Source organism: Lepisma saccharinum, chromosome 16 (genome assembly GCF_977018435.1).
Source record: "Lepisma saccharinum chromosome 16, izLepSacc3.1, whole genome shotgun sequence".
Taxonomy (NCBI): domain Eukaryota; kingdom Metazoa; phylum Arthropoda; class Insecta; order Zygentoma; family Lepismatidae; genus Lepisma; species Lepisma saccharinum.
The window spans coordinates 72,112,579-72,129,792 of record NC_139244.1 but is presented as its reverse complement, the minus strand read 5'-3'; the positions used below and the strand labels follow the sequence as shown (position 1 = coordinate 72,129,792).

Here is a 17,214-nt window from a genome sequence, read left to right as displayed (position 1 = left end):
TATGATCACCAAATCAAATGGCATAGGCACTCACAAACAAACTGGCATCATTGCAACATTCAAACCTAATTCTGAATTTATGGAGCCCATCATCTACAATCCATCACCAACATTATATTTTCCTGTGTGCCATAATAGAATAGATTAAATTGAATTGATGGTCACTAATGAAAAAGAAGAATTAGTTGATTTTGCTGGAGCCACAACAACTGCTATCATAGAGATTAATATTTAAATAAAAATACATACAAGAAAAAAATGATAAATATTGAGAGTTATGAGCTACAATCATTCCCCCCAAACAGGAGGACATTTGCAAATTTAAATCAACCCAACACAGAGATTGAGGTTGATCTTGATGTAGGGGATGGCTTTATACACCCCCACAGAGCAGATCTATACATCAAATTTGATGTTGTAAAGCTCGATGGTACAGATTATCCGGCAAATTCAAATATAAGATTGGTGGACAATTTTGTGCCACATCTATTCTCTGAAATTGAGGTCAGAAAACATGGTGTTGTTATAAACAGAGTGGATTATCCCGGCATTACCTCCACAGCTTTGGCCACATTAAATTATCCAAAACCGAGGCTTCTTACTACAAAATAAGTGGATTTGAGGCTGGTGATAAAATATTATCTAAGAACCACACTGTGCTGTTCCCCATGCGCCTATTGCCAGGATTCTTCTCAGATTACAAAGATATTATGTGGAAGGGTGGTTTAAGAATCACATTTAGAAGAGCTGCCAATGATAATAATGCTTTGATGAGGTACAGTACATTAAACTCTACAGGGGAAGCTCTGCCTAATACCCTACCTGATGAAGGCAAGTGCATTATTCAGACTATGGAGCTAAGAATCCCTGTTGTTGAATATGAGGCCAGCTATGCTCTTAAATACAAAGCTGATATAATAAAAAATCCACAGATTCCTCTACAATTTTATACATATCAATGTGTACAGAAGCCCGCATCTGGTACCTATTATGAGTTTGATGCTACAAATTCATTCTCCAGTATACAATATGACATGCCTGATTTTGTGGTGGTATTGTTTCAGACTGGAAGACACAATAATCAGGAAAAAAATTCAAGTAAATTTGATAGCTGCAACATCAAGAACATATATCTTAAAAATGGCAGAAATGAGGTATTTCCTAGAGAAAATTATAATTTAGACATGTCCAAGGATGATTTCCTCAAATTATATGAGGCATTTTCAGCATTCAAAAGGGTCACTACTGGCAATACTGACATGTATTACACACCAGATGAATTCAAAGCACAGAGACCCATGTTTGTCATCAACACTTCAAAAAGAAAACAAGTTGTGGTTAATGACAGAACAAATATTAAAATTATCTGTGAATTCCACGATACACTCCCTGCAGACACCATATGTAGTGTTATTCTCATAGGTGAAAAATCATATGTTTATGATGTAAGAAATGAGAGAGTCACAGAGCAATTCTAGAAGATATTTGCTCTATTATGCTGTTGTACAACACACTTTGCCAGGTTTCAAACCTCAACTGTATATCAGTTAGCAGTGAATATCTCATGTGTGGGCATATTATTTTGTTGTATGTATTTCAATCTTACACATTTTATCAGGACTCAAACCCAGAGCCCCTGATTACAAGGTAGCAATATTAACACTTCTCCATATGGAATATATCCACATTTTACTGGGTTCTGAGACCCAGAAGCTAATACAGACAAAATTGGATTTTGAACTGTACAATGAATTATTCTCTAAGTCTTGCCTGTGCTCGTATTATCAGAATAATGCAAAACTAGAATTGGTTTCAGCATGCAAGGCAGTTCATTGCCACTGTGTCAGAAAATTTGTATATTTATCTCAATGATCTTTGTTACACTTTTACATGTTGTCTTGCATGACTAGGAATTTTTCCCCTGTCGCACAGAAAGATTAATGGCCCCTTCAGTGAATTACACAGAAATATTATTAATGCTCCCTTCTAGCTTTTAGATTATATCTCTTGTGTGCCGGCAAGTCATGCAAGCAAAACATTAGTCTTTTGATAGATTAATATCAATTCATGCATTTCCGAGCTAAATAATTGCCTACCCCGAGGAATGGAATTGATCAGAGATTAGAAAAAAAGCAGGCAACAGCTCAAATTTTGCTTGCATTTTGTATTGAATTAGATCTGTAAGTTGTAGAGCATAGGAATATGGCCAAAAACAATATCAAAAAGGCCATATTTTTGACAAGTTTATGAACAACAATCACACAGATATAGCTTTTACACACATGGCCGAATCTGTCTGAGGGGGGGGATTCTTGGGATTTTGACAGAAAAACACACTATAAACAATAAGATCATATGGGTACTTGACATAATTTTAAGTGTAAGCAAATCTGTCTGTTGAGGCTTCTTCTTTTCTACACTAGAATTCAGAATCCTTGGGATTAAAAAACATATCACACTTGAAGAATTGGGGCATATGCCCCTCTTGACATTGTTTTAAGTGTAACCAAATCGGGTTGTTCAATCAAATAACCTCTTCTTTTCTACACTTATAAGTTGATTTATAATACAGTCAATACCACTACTGTGCTTGTAAAATTCATAAACATTATATCTGTCCAGATTATTTTATCAGTATTACGCTCCTGCAGTCCGGACAAAATTATAAAGCGTGGCCAATTTTCTAAGGTACTATCAAATTCAATATTACGTGTTAAGATGAAACAATTTCTAGTGTAATATGCACAGTCCTGAGTGTATTAAGAAATGGAAAATTCAACTTTAGAATTTGTTGAAACTTATCCTGAGTTGCAAATTTGAAGAAACGTTTTTGAATTCGTCATTTTGAAACACTGATTGGGATTCAAAACCATTCAAAGGTTGCTCAAGCATTTTGGATTTGAATTTTTGAAGTTGTCCTTCGGATTCAAAACTTTCTGAAGGTTGTTCAAAACGATACATAACCTAGACTACGAAATGGCATCGTTTCCGTTGAATTTGGTGAAAGTGGTACTGAGGCGTCAACCTGTAGTAGCATTTTTGAATTCGTTATTACGAAAAACTGAATCGGATTCAAAACTTTTTAAAGGTTTTTCAAAACTATACAAAACCCATAGATCATCCTGGCATAGGAATTTTTCGAATTCAAAACAAGTGCTGCTATATTAGCATTTTTGAATTTGAATTTTTGAAGTTGTCCTTCGGATTCAAAATTTTCTGAAGGTTGTTCAAAATGATACATAACCGAGACTACGAAATGGCATCGTTTCCGTTGAATTTGGTGAAAGTGCTACTGAGGCGTCGACCTGTAGTAGCATTTTTGAATTCGTTATTACGAAAAACTGAATCGGATTCAAAACTTTTTAAAGGTTGTTCAAAACTATACAAAACCCATAGATCATCCTGGCATAGTTATTTTTCGAATTCAAAACAAGTGCTGCTATAGTAGCATTTTTGAATTTGAATTTTTGAAGTTGTCCTTCGGATTCAAAACTTTCTGAAGGTTGTTCAAAACGATACATAACCTAGGCTACGAAATGGCATCGTTTCCGTTGAATTTGGTGAAAGTGCTACTGAGGCGTCAACCTGTAGTAGCATTTTTGAATTCGTTATTACGAAAAACTGAATCGGATTCAAAACTTTTTAAAGGTTGTTCAAAACTATACAAAACCCATAGATCATCCTGGCATAAGAATTTTTCGAATTCAAAACAAGTGCTGCTATAGTAGCATTTTTGAATTTGAATTTTTGAAGTTGTCCTTCGGATTCAAAACTTTCTGAAGGTTGTTCAAAACGATACATAACCTAGACTACGAAATGGCATCGTTTCCGTTGAATTTGGTGAAAGTGCTACTGAGGCGTCAACCTGTAGTAGCATTTTTGAATTCGTTATTACGAAAAACTGAATCGGATTCAAAACTTTTTAAAGGTTGTTCAAAACTATACAAAACCCATAGATCATCCTGGCATAGGAATTTTTCGAATTCAAAATAAGTGCTGCTATAGTAGCATTTTTGAATTTGAATTTTTGAAGTTGTCCTTCGGATTCAAAACTTTCTGAAGGTTGTTCAAAACGATACATAACCTAGACTACGAAATGGCATCGTTTCCGTTGAATTTGGTGAAAGTGCTACTGAGGCGTCAACCTGTAGTAGCATTTTTTTATTCGTTATTACGAAAAACTGAATCGGATCCAAAACTTTTTAAAGGTTGTTCGAAAGTATACAAAACCCATAGATCATCCTGGCATAAGAATTTTTCGAATTCAAAACAAGTGCTGCTATAGTAGCATTTTTGAATTTGAATTTTTGAAGTTGTCCTTCGGATTCAAAACTTTCTGAAGGTTTTTCAAAACGATACATAACCTAGACTACGAAATGGCATCGTTTTCGTTGAATTTGGTGAAAGTGCTACTGAGGCGTCAACCTGTAGTAGCATTTTTGAATTCGTTAATACGAAAAACTGAATCGGATTCAAAACTTTTTAAAGGTTGTTCAAAACTATACAAAACCCATAGATCATCCTGGCATAGGATTTTTTCGAATTCAAAACAAGTGCTCCTATAGTAGCATTTTTGAATTTGAATTTTTGAAGTTGTCCTTCGGATTCAAAACTTTCTGAAGGTTGTTCAAAACGATACATAACCTAGACTACGAAATGGCATCGTTTCCGTTGAATTTGGTGAAAGTGCTACTGAGGCGTCAACCTGTAGTAGCATTTTTGAATTCGTTATTACGAAAAACTGAATCGGATTCAAAACTTTTTAAAGGTTGTTCAAAACTATACAAAACCCATAGATCATCCTGGCATAGGAATTTTTCGAATTCAAAACAAGTGCTGCTATAGTAGCATTTTTGAATTTGAATTTTTGAAGTTGTCCTTCGGATTCAAAACTTTCTGAAGGTTGTTCAAAACGATACATAACCTAGACTACGAAATGGCATCGTTTCCGTTGAATTTGGTGAAAGTGCTACTGAGGCGTCAACCTGTAGTAGCATTTTTTTATTCGTTATTACGAAAAACTGAATCGGATTCAGAACTTTTTAAAGGTTGTTCAAAACTATACAAAACCCATAGATCATCCTGGCATAGGAATTTTTCGAATTCAAAACAAGTGCTGCTATAGTAGCATTTTTGAATTTGAATTTTTGAAGTTGTCCTTCGGATTCAAAACTTTCTGAAGGTTGTTCAAAACGATACATAACCTAGACTACGAAATGGCATCGTTTCCGTTGAATTTGGTGAAAGTGCTACTGAGGCGTCAACCTGTAGTAGCATTTTTTTATTCGTTATTACGAAAAACTGAATCGGATTCAAAACTTTTTAAAGGTTGTTCAAAACTATACAAAACCCATAGATCATCCTGGCATAAGAATTTTTCGAATTCAAAACAAGTGCTGCTATAGAAGCATTTTTGAATTTGAATTTTTGAAGTTGTCCTTCGGATTCAAAACTTTCTGAAGGTTGTTCAAAACGATACATAACCTAGACTACGAAATTGCATCGTTTCCGTTGAATTTGGTGAAAGTGCTACTGAGGCGTCAACCTGTAGTAGCATTTTAGAATTCGTTATTACGAAAAACTGAATCGGATTCAAAACTTTTTAAAGGTTGTTCAAAACTATACAAAACCCATAGATCATCCTGGCATAGGAATTTTTCGAATTCAAAACAAGTGCTGCTATAGTAGCATTTTTGAATTTGAATTTTTTGTTGTTGTCCTTCGGATAATAATTACTATTATGGCAGAGAAGTGCATTGAATTTAGAATTCAATAATGAAGATAAATTTCTTTTTATAGTAGATGATATTAGATTTATTTATTGGAGTTATTTCTTTTATTATTTTAGTTGTATGTGTTTTAATTAGAGTTGCTTTTTTTACTTTATTAGAGCGCAGGGTTTTAGGTTATATTCAAATTCGTAGGGGACCTAATCGGGTTGGGATTTGTGGTATTTTTCAGCCTTTTGCAGATGCAGTTAAATTATTTACTAAGGAGCAAACACTACCTACTTTGAGAAACTATTATCCATATTATATATCTCCAGTTTTTAGTTTATTTTTGTCTTTGTTTGTTTGGGTTGTTTTTCCATATCATACCTTATTATTTAATTTTTATTTGGGGGTGTTTTTCTTTTTATGTTGTATGAGAATAGGAGTGTATAGAGTAATATCTGCTGGGTGGGCATCTAATTCTAATTATGAGTTACTTGGGGGTCTTCGAGCAGTTGCTCAAACTATTTCTTATGAAGTTAGATTAGTATTAATTTTATTATCTTTTATTTTTTTAATTGGTGGTTATAATTTACTTTTATTTAATATTTTTCAGGATTATTTATGATTTATTTTTATTGCCTTACCGTTGGCGCTAGCCTGATTGAGTTCTTGTTTAGCAGAAACTAACCGGACTCCTTTTGATTTTGCTGAGGGGGAGTCTGAACTTGTTTCTGGATTTAATGTTGAGTATAGTGCTGGTGGATTTGCTTTAATTTTTATATCTGAATATGCTAGTATTTTATTTATAAGTGTTTTATTTAGAATTTTATTGTTGGGGGGGTATCACTTTTCTTATTTTTTTAATTTAAGGGTTATTTTTTTAGGATTTATTTATGTTTGAATTCGAGGGACACTACCACGATTTCGTTATGATAGGCTTATATATTTAGCTTGAAAGAGTTTCCTTCCGGTTTCTTTAAATTATTTATTCTTTTTTGTTGGTTTTAGGGGATTGATTGTATCAGTTTATATTTAGTTGCATAATAATTAGAATGTGAAGACTTCTAGAATATTTACATTCTATTTTATGTTTTCAAGACATACACTTAAAGTTTCAGTCAAGAAGTCATTTTTTTAGAATTTTATCTCATAGTAGTAGGGTTGCTGGGGATATAATGAAATATATAAAATATATAATTGTTAATACTTGCCCAGTAGTAATATATGGAGTTTCTACGGGTCGGGCCCCAATTCAGGTTAATAAAATAAAGGTTGCAAATATTAATCAAAATAATACTTGATTTAATGGGTAAAACTGTAGTCCACGAAAATTTCTTTTATGATGTATTGGTATAATAAATAAAATTATAATAGATAATACTAGTGCTACTACTCCTCCAAGCTTATTTGGGATTGACCGTAGAATGGCATATGCAAATAGAAAATATCACTCTGGTTGAATGTGTACTGGGGTTACTAGTGGATTTGCAGGGGTAAAGTTTTCAGGGTCTCCTAGGGTTGTGGGAAATATTAATGAGAGTTGTATTAGTCTTAAAATTATAAGTATAAATCCTAATATATCTTTTATTGAGAAGTATGGGTGGAATGGAATTTTATCCATATTACTATTAATAGATAGTGGATTATTAGACCCGGTTTGATGCAAGAAAAGTAGATGAATTATTGATATTGCTATTAAAATAAATGGTAATAAAAAATGAAAGGCGAAGAATCGAGTTAGTGTAGCACTATCTACTGCAAACCCACCCCAAATTCATTGGACTAGTATAGTTCCTAAATATGGAATTGCCGAAAGTAAATTAGTAATTACTGTTGCACCCCAAAATGATATTTGCCCCCATGGTAGTACGTATCCAACAAATGCTGTTGCTATTGTTGCTAATATAATTATAACCCCAATAGACCATGTATGAAGGTATAAATAGGACCCATAATATATTCCTCGTCCAACATGTATATATATACAAATAAAGAATATGGAGGCACCATTAGCATGAATAGTCCGTAGTATTCATCCATAATTTACATCTCGGCAGATGTGTATTACTCTAGAAAAGGCTAAATCTGTTCTTGAAATATAATGTATTGCTAAAAAAAGACCTGTTAAGATTTGGATTGAAAGACATATTCCTATAAGTGAACCAAAATTTCATCAATAGGAAATATTTAGTGGGGCTGGTAGGTCTACTAATGCATTATTTGCTAATTTAAGTAGGGGGTGATAAATCCGTGCTGGCTTTGTCATTTGTAGTTATTTAATTATTTTTAGAGGTCCATGTGAAAGTCTAGTGATTTTTACAATTGCAATTAATGTAATAAATAAATATACTACTGTTATAGTAGTTATTATTATAATGGATTCGTTGTATAATTTTATACCTGGTAGGGGGGGTGTATTTCTTCAGGTTGTATAAGTATCTATATTTTGTAGTATTGAGGGGGTTAATAATGGGTCTATCATTATTAATATAAATAAACATAATAATATTAAGGCTATACCCATAATTATTATTTTTGTTCTTATTTTGAATATTTCATTTGGCGTAAGTCTTGTTGTATAAATAAATAGAACTAATATTCCTCCTAAAAATACTAGAAACAATACATAGGAAAGTCATGTGGATTTTAAAAATGTGGATATTGTTAGGCATGCAGTAATAGTTTGTATAATTAATGTAATCCCCATAGATAGTGGATGTTTTATATATAATATTATTAGTGCTAATAATAATATAATAGTAATTAGTATTAATTGTATTTTAATATCAAGGAGTAGTTTAATAAAAATATTGGCTTTGGGAGCTAATGATGATATAATTATATCTTCCTTGATGTTTTTAGAATTATTAATTCATTAATGATTTACAAGACCATTGTTTTTATTAAACTATAAAAACTTATGTTAAGAGTATTATTTATATTAGTTATTTTATTTATTAGATTTTTATGTTTTATTTCTCAACGTAGGCATTTATTAGTAACTCTATTAAGACTTGAATTCATTGTGTTATCCTTATATCTATATATAAGTTATTATTTTATTAATAATCAGGAAGAAGCTTATTTTTGTTTATTATTTATTTCGTTTTGTGTATGTGAGGGGGCCCTTGGTTTGTCTGTTATAGTATCAGTTACACGTACTCATGGTAATGATTATTTTAATTCTTTTGTATTATTGAAATGTTAAAATATATTTTTTATTTTATATTTTTAATCCTTTTGAGATTTAATAGTTCTTTATGAATGGTGGTTCAAATTTCTATTATTTTTGGTTGTTTTTTGTTTTTATTAATAGTGTGATTTGGTATCGGAGTATGGGGGGCCGGTTATTTCATTGGTTTAGATGTGATGTCTTATTCTTTAATTTTACTTAGCATTTGAATTATTTTTTTAATAATAGTGGCTAGAAATAGTGTTATATCTATATATTTTTACCCTTGTAGATTTATATTTTTGTTAATTATTTTATTATTATTATTAATATTAACTTTTATAAGAATAATTTTTTTTTTATTTTATTTGTTTTTTGAGGGGTCATTAGTACCTACTTTATTTTTAATTTTAGGGTGAGGGTATCAGCCAGAGCGAGTACAAGCAGGGGTATATTTACTTTTTTATACATTACTTGCTTCTTTGCCTCTTTTGGTTGGTATTTTTATGTTAAATTATAAGGTGGGGGGGCTATATATATATATTTAGATATATTAATATTGGTATAAATTATTTTATTTGATATGTTAGAATGGTGTTTGCTTTTTTAGTAAAGATACCTATATTTTTAGTTCATTTGTGACTACCTAGGGCTCATGTTGAGGCCCCAGTTAGTGGATCTATAATTTTGGCTGGAATTTTGTTAAAGCTCGGAGGATACGGGATTTTGCGAATTATTTCTTGTATTGAGAGATTAGCTGTTAAGTATAATATTTTTTGATTTGGTATTAGAATTGTTGGGATTTGAATAATTAGTCTTGTTTGTATACGTCAAATTGATTTAAAGGCCTTGGTTGCATATTCATCTGTAGCACACATAGGTCTTGTTTTAATAGGAATTATAACTATAGGGGCATCGGGAATAAATGGTAGTCTTACTTTAATAGTAGCACATGGTCTTTGTTCTTCTGGAATATTTTGCCTAGTAAATATTACCTATGAGCGATTAGGTAGTCGTAGTATATTAATTAATAAGGGGATAATTAATTATATTCCTAGATTATCTTTATGATGATTTATGTTAAGAATTACTAATATGGCTGCTCCCCCCTCTATTAATCTGTTGGGTGAAATTAGTCTATTAAATAGAATTATTGGGTGATCCTATTTTAGTTTTGTAGGTGTTGCATTACTCTCTTTTTTAAGTGCTGGTTATACTTTATATTTATATTCTTATACTCAACATGGAATATACTATTCTGGTGTATTTTCTTGCTGAAGAAGTAATATTTGTGAATATTTATTATTATTTTGTCATTTATTTCCATTAAATTTTTTAATTGTTTTTTGTTCTCCAATATTTCATTGAATTTAAATTATTTAAGTAGTTTAAGTAGAATAGTAGGTTGAGGACTTAGTGGTAACTAAAAAGTTCTTAAATCAATGGTTTTTAATTTTTTTATTACAAGTATAGTATCAATTATTTTATTAATTAGTAGAATAATCTTATTATTATTAGGGATAATATTTTTAATTAAGGATGTTACAATTTTTATTGAGTGAAATATTGTTAATTTGAATAGTTCTAATATTATTATGACAATATTATTTGATTGGATATCTTTAATTTTTATAGGATTAGTTATATATATCTCTTCTATGGTTATTAATTATAGAGGTTCTTATATAGAAGGGGATTATAATATAAATCGATTTATTATTTTAGTTTTATTATTTGTCGGGTCTATAATGTTTTTAATTATTTCTCTTAATATTATTAGAATTATTTTAGGATGGGATGGTCTAGGACTAGTTTCTTACTGTCTAGTAATTTATTATCAGAATGTTCGCTCCTATTCTGCTGGAATATTAACTGCTTTATCTAACCGAATTGGTGATGTATTTATTTTATTATCTATTGCTTGAATATTAAATTATGGTAGCTGAAATTATATTTATTATTTATGATTAATTTCTGACTTTGATATAATATTAATTACTAGATTTATTATTATTGCTGGGATAACAAAGAGTGCACAGATTCCATTTTCTGCATGGTTGCCGGCAGCTATAGCTGCACCAACCCCAGTTTCTGCATTAGTTCATTCTTCTACTTTGGTTACTGCTGGGGTTTATTTATTAATTCGTTTTGGAGATATATTAATGTACACTGTTTTTGGTAGGATACTTTTATTACTATCGGGGTTAACTATATTTATAGCTGGGATTGGTGCTAATTTTGAATATGATTTGAGGAAAATTATTGCTTTATCTACGTTAAGACAACTTGGGCTAATAATGTTAACATTATCTATGGGGCTAAAGGAGTTATCATTTTTCCACTTATTGACGCATGCTATATTTAAGTCTTTATTGTTTTTATGCGCCGGTGTAGTTATTCATGTCATAGGGGATGTTCAGGACATTCGTTGTATGGGTGGTTTAATTAATAAAATACCAATAACTATTTCTTGTATAATAATTTCTAGTCTTGCCTTATGTGGAATACCATTTTTGGCTGGGTTTTATTCTAAGGATCTAATTTTAGAAATATTAAGTATGTCTTCTTTTAATTTAGTAATATTTGTTTTATTATGAATTTCTACAGGTATAACTATAGCTTATAGTTTTCGATTAAATTATTATTTAGTTGGTAAGTCTTATAGAGGTATATCATTTCAATTCTTTTCAGATGACGGGGGATGAGGAACATTTAAGGGTATATTAGGTCTATTATTTTTATCTATTGTAGGTGGTTCTGGGTTAATATGGTTAGTCTTTCCTTCTGTTTTTGTTATTATTATCCCATTTAGTTTGAAGATAGGGGCAATTATGTGTATTTTATTGGGGGGGTGAATTGGATATAATATTACATCTTTCTTGTTCGAAATTTATCCATTTTTTAATAATAAAATAATATATTATTTATTAGGAGGAATATGATTTTTACCTTATTTATCCTCTGGTGGATTGATTGGTAGTTCATTTATTACTGGGGGCTTGTATATTAAGATTATTGATTATGGATGAAGAGAACTTATGGGGGGACAGGGAGTATATAAATATATAAGGAGTGGTTCTTTAAATATTCAATTAATACATTCTAATTATTTTAATATTTATTTTATATTTTCATTTTTAATAGTAATTTTATTAATAATTTATGTGTGTTTATATAGCTTATAAGATAAAGCATAATATTGAAGCTATTAGGAAGAATAAAATAATTCTGTAGGCACTTCTTGAACTTATTTAATGTCCAGCTTTATCATGAAAAGATAATGTAATTTTATACTAAAGAAATAATGTGAGAGTATTAATGGAATTTCACCACTAAAGATGGAAGTTAGCAGCCCCCACTTAATAATATACCCCTTAACTGAGGAGATAATCCTAATTTTATTATTAACATTAATATGCCGCCTTCCCTTGGCTTCAGTTAAGTAAGCAAGGGTAATATATACCAATTTATTCAGGTCGAAGCTGATTGCTTTTGCTTCTTGCTCAATAAAGTAAATTGAATATTCAATACCTTTTGAATGCAACTCAAATATTATTATTAACTATTACTCTAACATGCTCATTCTAGTGATCCTTGGGTTCATTCATGATATAAACCTAAAAGTAAAATTAATAGGAATAAGAGTCTAACACATATTCAATATATTAGTTTTGAATTAGTAATAATAATTGTTATTGGTAATAATAATACAATTTCTACATCAAAAATTAGAAAAATTACTGCAATTAGGAAGAATTTTATAGAGAATGGAATTCGTGCTGAGGATTTTGGGTCAAACCCACACTCAAATGGTGATCTTTTTTCTCGGTCTATAATTATTTTTTTTGATAGTAATGTGGATAATATTATTACAATTGAGGTGATTATTATAATTAATAATGAGGTACTTATGATTATATTAATTATTTACTTTATTTTATTATAATCTCTTTAATTGGAAGTTAAGCGTACTTTAAATATACTAAGTAAATTATCTACCTCATCAGTAAATTGAAATATAAAGGAATAATCATACTACATCTACAAAATGTCAATATCATGCTGCTGCTTCAAATCCGAAGTGATGTGTTGGTGAAAAATGGCATAAGATGTGTCGAGCTAGGCATACCCCTAAAAATGTTGACCCAATAATAACATGTAGTCCGTGAAATCCTGTTGCTATAAAGAATGTGGATCCATACACTGCATCAGCGATAGTAAACGGAGACTCATAATATTCATATGCTTGAAGAATAGTAAAATATATTCCTAGTATTAATGTTAATATAAGGGCTTGTGTTGTATGTGAGTGGTTTTTTTCTAATAGTCCATGGTGGGCTCATGTCACTGTTACTCCTGAAGCTAGTAAAATTGCTGTATTTAATAAAGGTACTTGTATTGGGTTAAATGGAGTAATTCCCCTTGGTGGTCATAATATTCCTAGTTCAATTGTTGGGGATAATCTTCTATGGAAAAATGCTCAAAAGAATTATACGAAAAATAATACCTCTGAAATAATAAATAGAATTATACCTCACCGTAGTCCTATTATAACTTGATTTGTATGTAATCCTTGATATGTTCCTTCTCGTGAGATATCTCGTCATCATTGAATTATTGTAAGAAGTATAGTTGTTATTCCTATTGATAATAGAATTATATTTTGTTGGTGAAATCATCTAATTATCCCTGTTGTTAATATTATTGCTCTAATAGCTCCTGTTGCTGGTCATGGGCTTTGATCTACTAGGTGATATGGGTGGTTTTGGTTTGCTGACATTAGTTATTTTGATTCTCTAGAATAAATAGCAATTAATAAGGCAAATACATAGGATTGGATAAATGCTACGGCTGTTTCTATAATAATTAATATAATTTGTGCTAAAATTAATATTGAAAGTCCAATAATTTCTAATATTGTTCCTGTATTTCCAATTATTGATATTATTAAATGTCCGACTATTATGTTTGCTGCTAGTCGCACTGATAAGGTTATGGGACGAATTAGATTTCTAATTATTTCAATACCTACTATAATTGGCATTAATAGTGCTGGCACACCTTCCGGTACTAGGTGTGCTAGTATATGTTTTGTGTTATTGATTCACCCAAATAGCATAAATGATAGTCATATGGGTAGGGCTAGGGTTAGGGTAAATACTAAGTGTCTTGATCTAGTAAATACATAGGGTAGTAATCCTATTGAATTATTAAATAAGATTATTGAAAATATACTAATAAATATTAGGGTTCTCCCCTGGTGACTAATTATTCCTAAAAATGTTTTAAATTCTTCGTGTAGCTTTACTATTATTATGTTGTACAACATAGAGGTTCGTGATTGTATTAATCAAAATGGGGCTGGGACTACTAGTAGTCCAAGGAATGTTCTTACTCAATTTAGTGATATATTTATAATTGATGATGTTGGGTCAAATGATGAGAATAGTCTTGTTATCATTTTCAGTATTTAGCTTTTGGTTTATTTTCTATTTTAGAATTGTTATTATTTAATAGTTTATTATAATTATAATAGTTGATGATTATAAATAGAAAATAAATTAGTATAAATATTATAAATAGAATAATTCAATTTAATGGGTATATTTGTGGAATAAAAAAGTATCTATAAAGATAATTTAGGTTTGACATTCCTATGTTATATATTAACTAACTCTTTTCATTAGAAGTAGTTGTTATATTACTATTTTGTGGTTTAAGAGACCATTACTTACTTTTCAGTCATCTAATGATTCTTGTATAATTTTTATTAATCAATTAATAAAAGATTTGTGAGTTGTAGTTTCAACAATAATTGGTATGAATCTATGATTAGAACCACAAATTTCTGAACATTGTCCGAAAAATAGGCCGATTCGACTAATATTTACTCCTGCTTGGTTTAGTCGTCCTGGGGTGGCATCTATTTTAATTCCTATAGATGGTATAGCCCATGAGTGTAATACATCTGCAGATGTAGTTAGTACTCGGATATCTATGTTAATTGGCAGCACTGTTCGATTATCTACATCTAATAATCGAAACGAGTCTATAAATATTTCATTTGTTGGGGATATATATGAATCAAATTCTGCCCTTATAAAATCGGAGTATTCATAACTTCAGTATCATTGATGCCCAATAGTTTTAAGGGTTAATGAAGGTTGATTAATTTCATCTAGTAAATATAATAAACGTAGGGAGGGTAGGGCAATAAAAACTAGGGTAATTGCTGGTATAATTGTTCATATTGTTTCTAATGTTTGTCCTTCTAAAAGTATTCGGTTTGTTAATTTGTTATTAAATAATGATGCTATTAAATATCCTACTAATACTGTAATTATAATTAAAATTAATATTGTGTGGTCATGGAAAAATATTATTTGTTCTATTAGTGGGGAGGATCTATCTTGTAATCCTACTTGATTTCAGGTTGCCACTTTTAAGTAAGGGATACCCCTTATATTTGAAGCTTAAGTTCAATGCACTTCTCTGCCACCTTAAAAATTAGTTGTTAGTAAGTAGTATTGGAAGTTCTGAATATGTATGTTCAGAAGGAGGTGATATTTGATATCATTCAATTGATGATGCTTGTTGTAGATTAAATAATGTCGGTCGGGCACTTGTTATACCTTCTCAGGTAATAAAAATTATAATAATTACTGCTGTAAATTATAGGATTGACCCTAATCTTGAAACAATATTTCATATTGTATATGCATCTGGATAATCCGAATATCGTCGTGGTATTCCTCTTAATCCTAGGAAATGTTGTGGGAAAAATGTTAAGTTTACTCCGATAAACATTGAGATGAATTGGATTTTTAATCAATCTGGATTTATTATTATTCCTGTAAATAGTGGAAATCAATGTACTAGTCCTGCTATAATAGCAAATACTGCTCCTATAGATAATACATAATGAAAATGTGCTACAACATAGTATGTATCATGCAGTACAATGTCTAGCGATGAATTTGCTAATACTACCCCTGTTAGTCCCCCTATTGTAAATAAGAAAATAAATCCTAATGCTCATAATATTGACGGGGAGTAATTAATTTGTGTTCCATGTAGTGTTGCAATTCATCTAAATACCTTAATTCCTGTTGGCACAGCAATAATTATTGTAGCTGCAGTAAAATATGCTCGAGTATCAACATCTATTCCTACAGTAAATATATGATGTGCTCATACAATAAACCCTAGGAATCCAATTGCTATTATTGCATAAATTATTCCAAGAACTCCAAATGTTTCTTTTTTACCTCTTTCTTGAGTTACAATATGTGAAATTATTCCAAATCCCGGTAGAATTAGAATATATACTTCTGGGTGACCAAAGAATCAGAATAGGTGTTGATATAAGATTGGGTCTCCACCACCGGATGGATCAAAAAATGAGGTATTTAAATTTCGATCTGTTAATAGTATTGTAATTGCTCCTGCTAGAACTGGTAGTGATAATAATAGTAGAACTGCGGTGATTACTACTGATCATACGAACAATGGTACTCGTTCTATAGATATTCCTATAGTTCGTATATTAATTACTGTTGTAATAAAATTTACTGCCCCTAGAATAGAGGATACCCCTGCTAAGTGTAATGAAAAAATTGATAAATCTACAGAGGCTCCAGCATGTGCAATTCCTGCAGATAGGGGAGGATATACTGTTCAACCAGTTCCTGCACCACTTTCTACAATTCTTCCTGATAATAGTAGAGTTAATGATGGGGGTAGTAATCAAAATCTTATATTATTTAATCGTGGGAAGGCTATGTCTGGGGCTCCAATTATTAGAGGGACTAATCAGTTTCCAAATCCACCAATTATAATAGGTATTACTATGAAAAAAATTATAATAAATGCGTGTGCAGTTACAATTACATTGTAGATTTGATCATCTCCAATTAAACTTCCTGGTTGGCCTAATTCTATGCGGATTAAGATACTTAATGATGTTCCAACTATTCCTGATCATACTCCGAAAATTAAATATATTGTACCAATATCTTTATGGTTAGTAGAAAATAATCATCGTTGCAAGAATGAGATGACTGAAGTTATAGGTGATAAACTGTAAATTTATTTATGAGTTTTAAGCTCTCTCATTAAATTTTGGCTTTATAGTTAAGAATAATAATTTTGAACTGCAATTTCAGGGTGATACATTGTATGTATTAAGGCCTAAAAGAGTACCCCTTATTTATGACTTTGAAGGTCATTAGTTTAAAATTAACTTAAGACCTTATAAAGATTTTATAGAGATATATAAATTGGTTGAATTATAGGTAGGCCACATACTGAGAGAAAAATTGTAACTAC

The 17,214-nt window shown here is 30.7% G+C and overlaps 3 pseudogenes; 2 read left to right on the top strand and 1 right to left on the bottom strand.

The window, feature by feature from the left end:
- Positions 1–1,495: 1,495 nt before the first annotated feature.
- Positions 1,496–11,828, top strand: LOC146000624 (NADH-ubiquinone oxidoreductase chain 5 pseudogene; annotated as a pseudogene).
- Positions 5,803–6,750, top strand: LOC146000125 (NADH-ubiquinone oxidoreductase chain 1 pseudogene; annotated as a pseudogene).
- A 2,832-nt stretch (positions 11,829–14,660) lies between the features above and the next one.
- On the bottom strand, positions 14,661–16,387 carry LOC146000623 (cytochrome c oxidase subunit 2 pseudogene; annotated as a pseudogene).
- Positions 16,388–17,214: the final 827 nt, after the last annotated feature.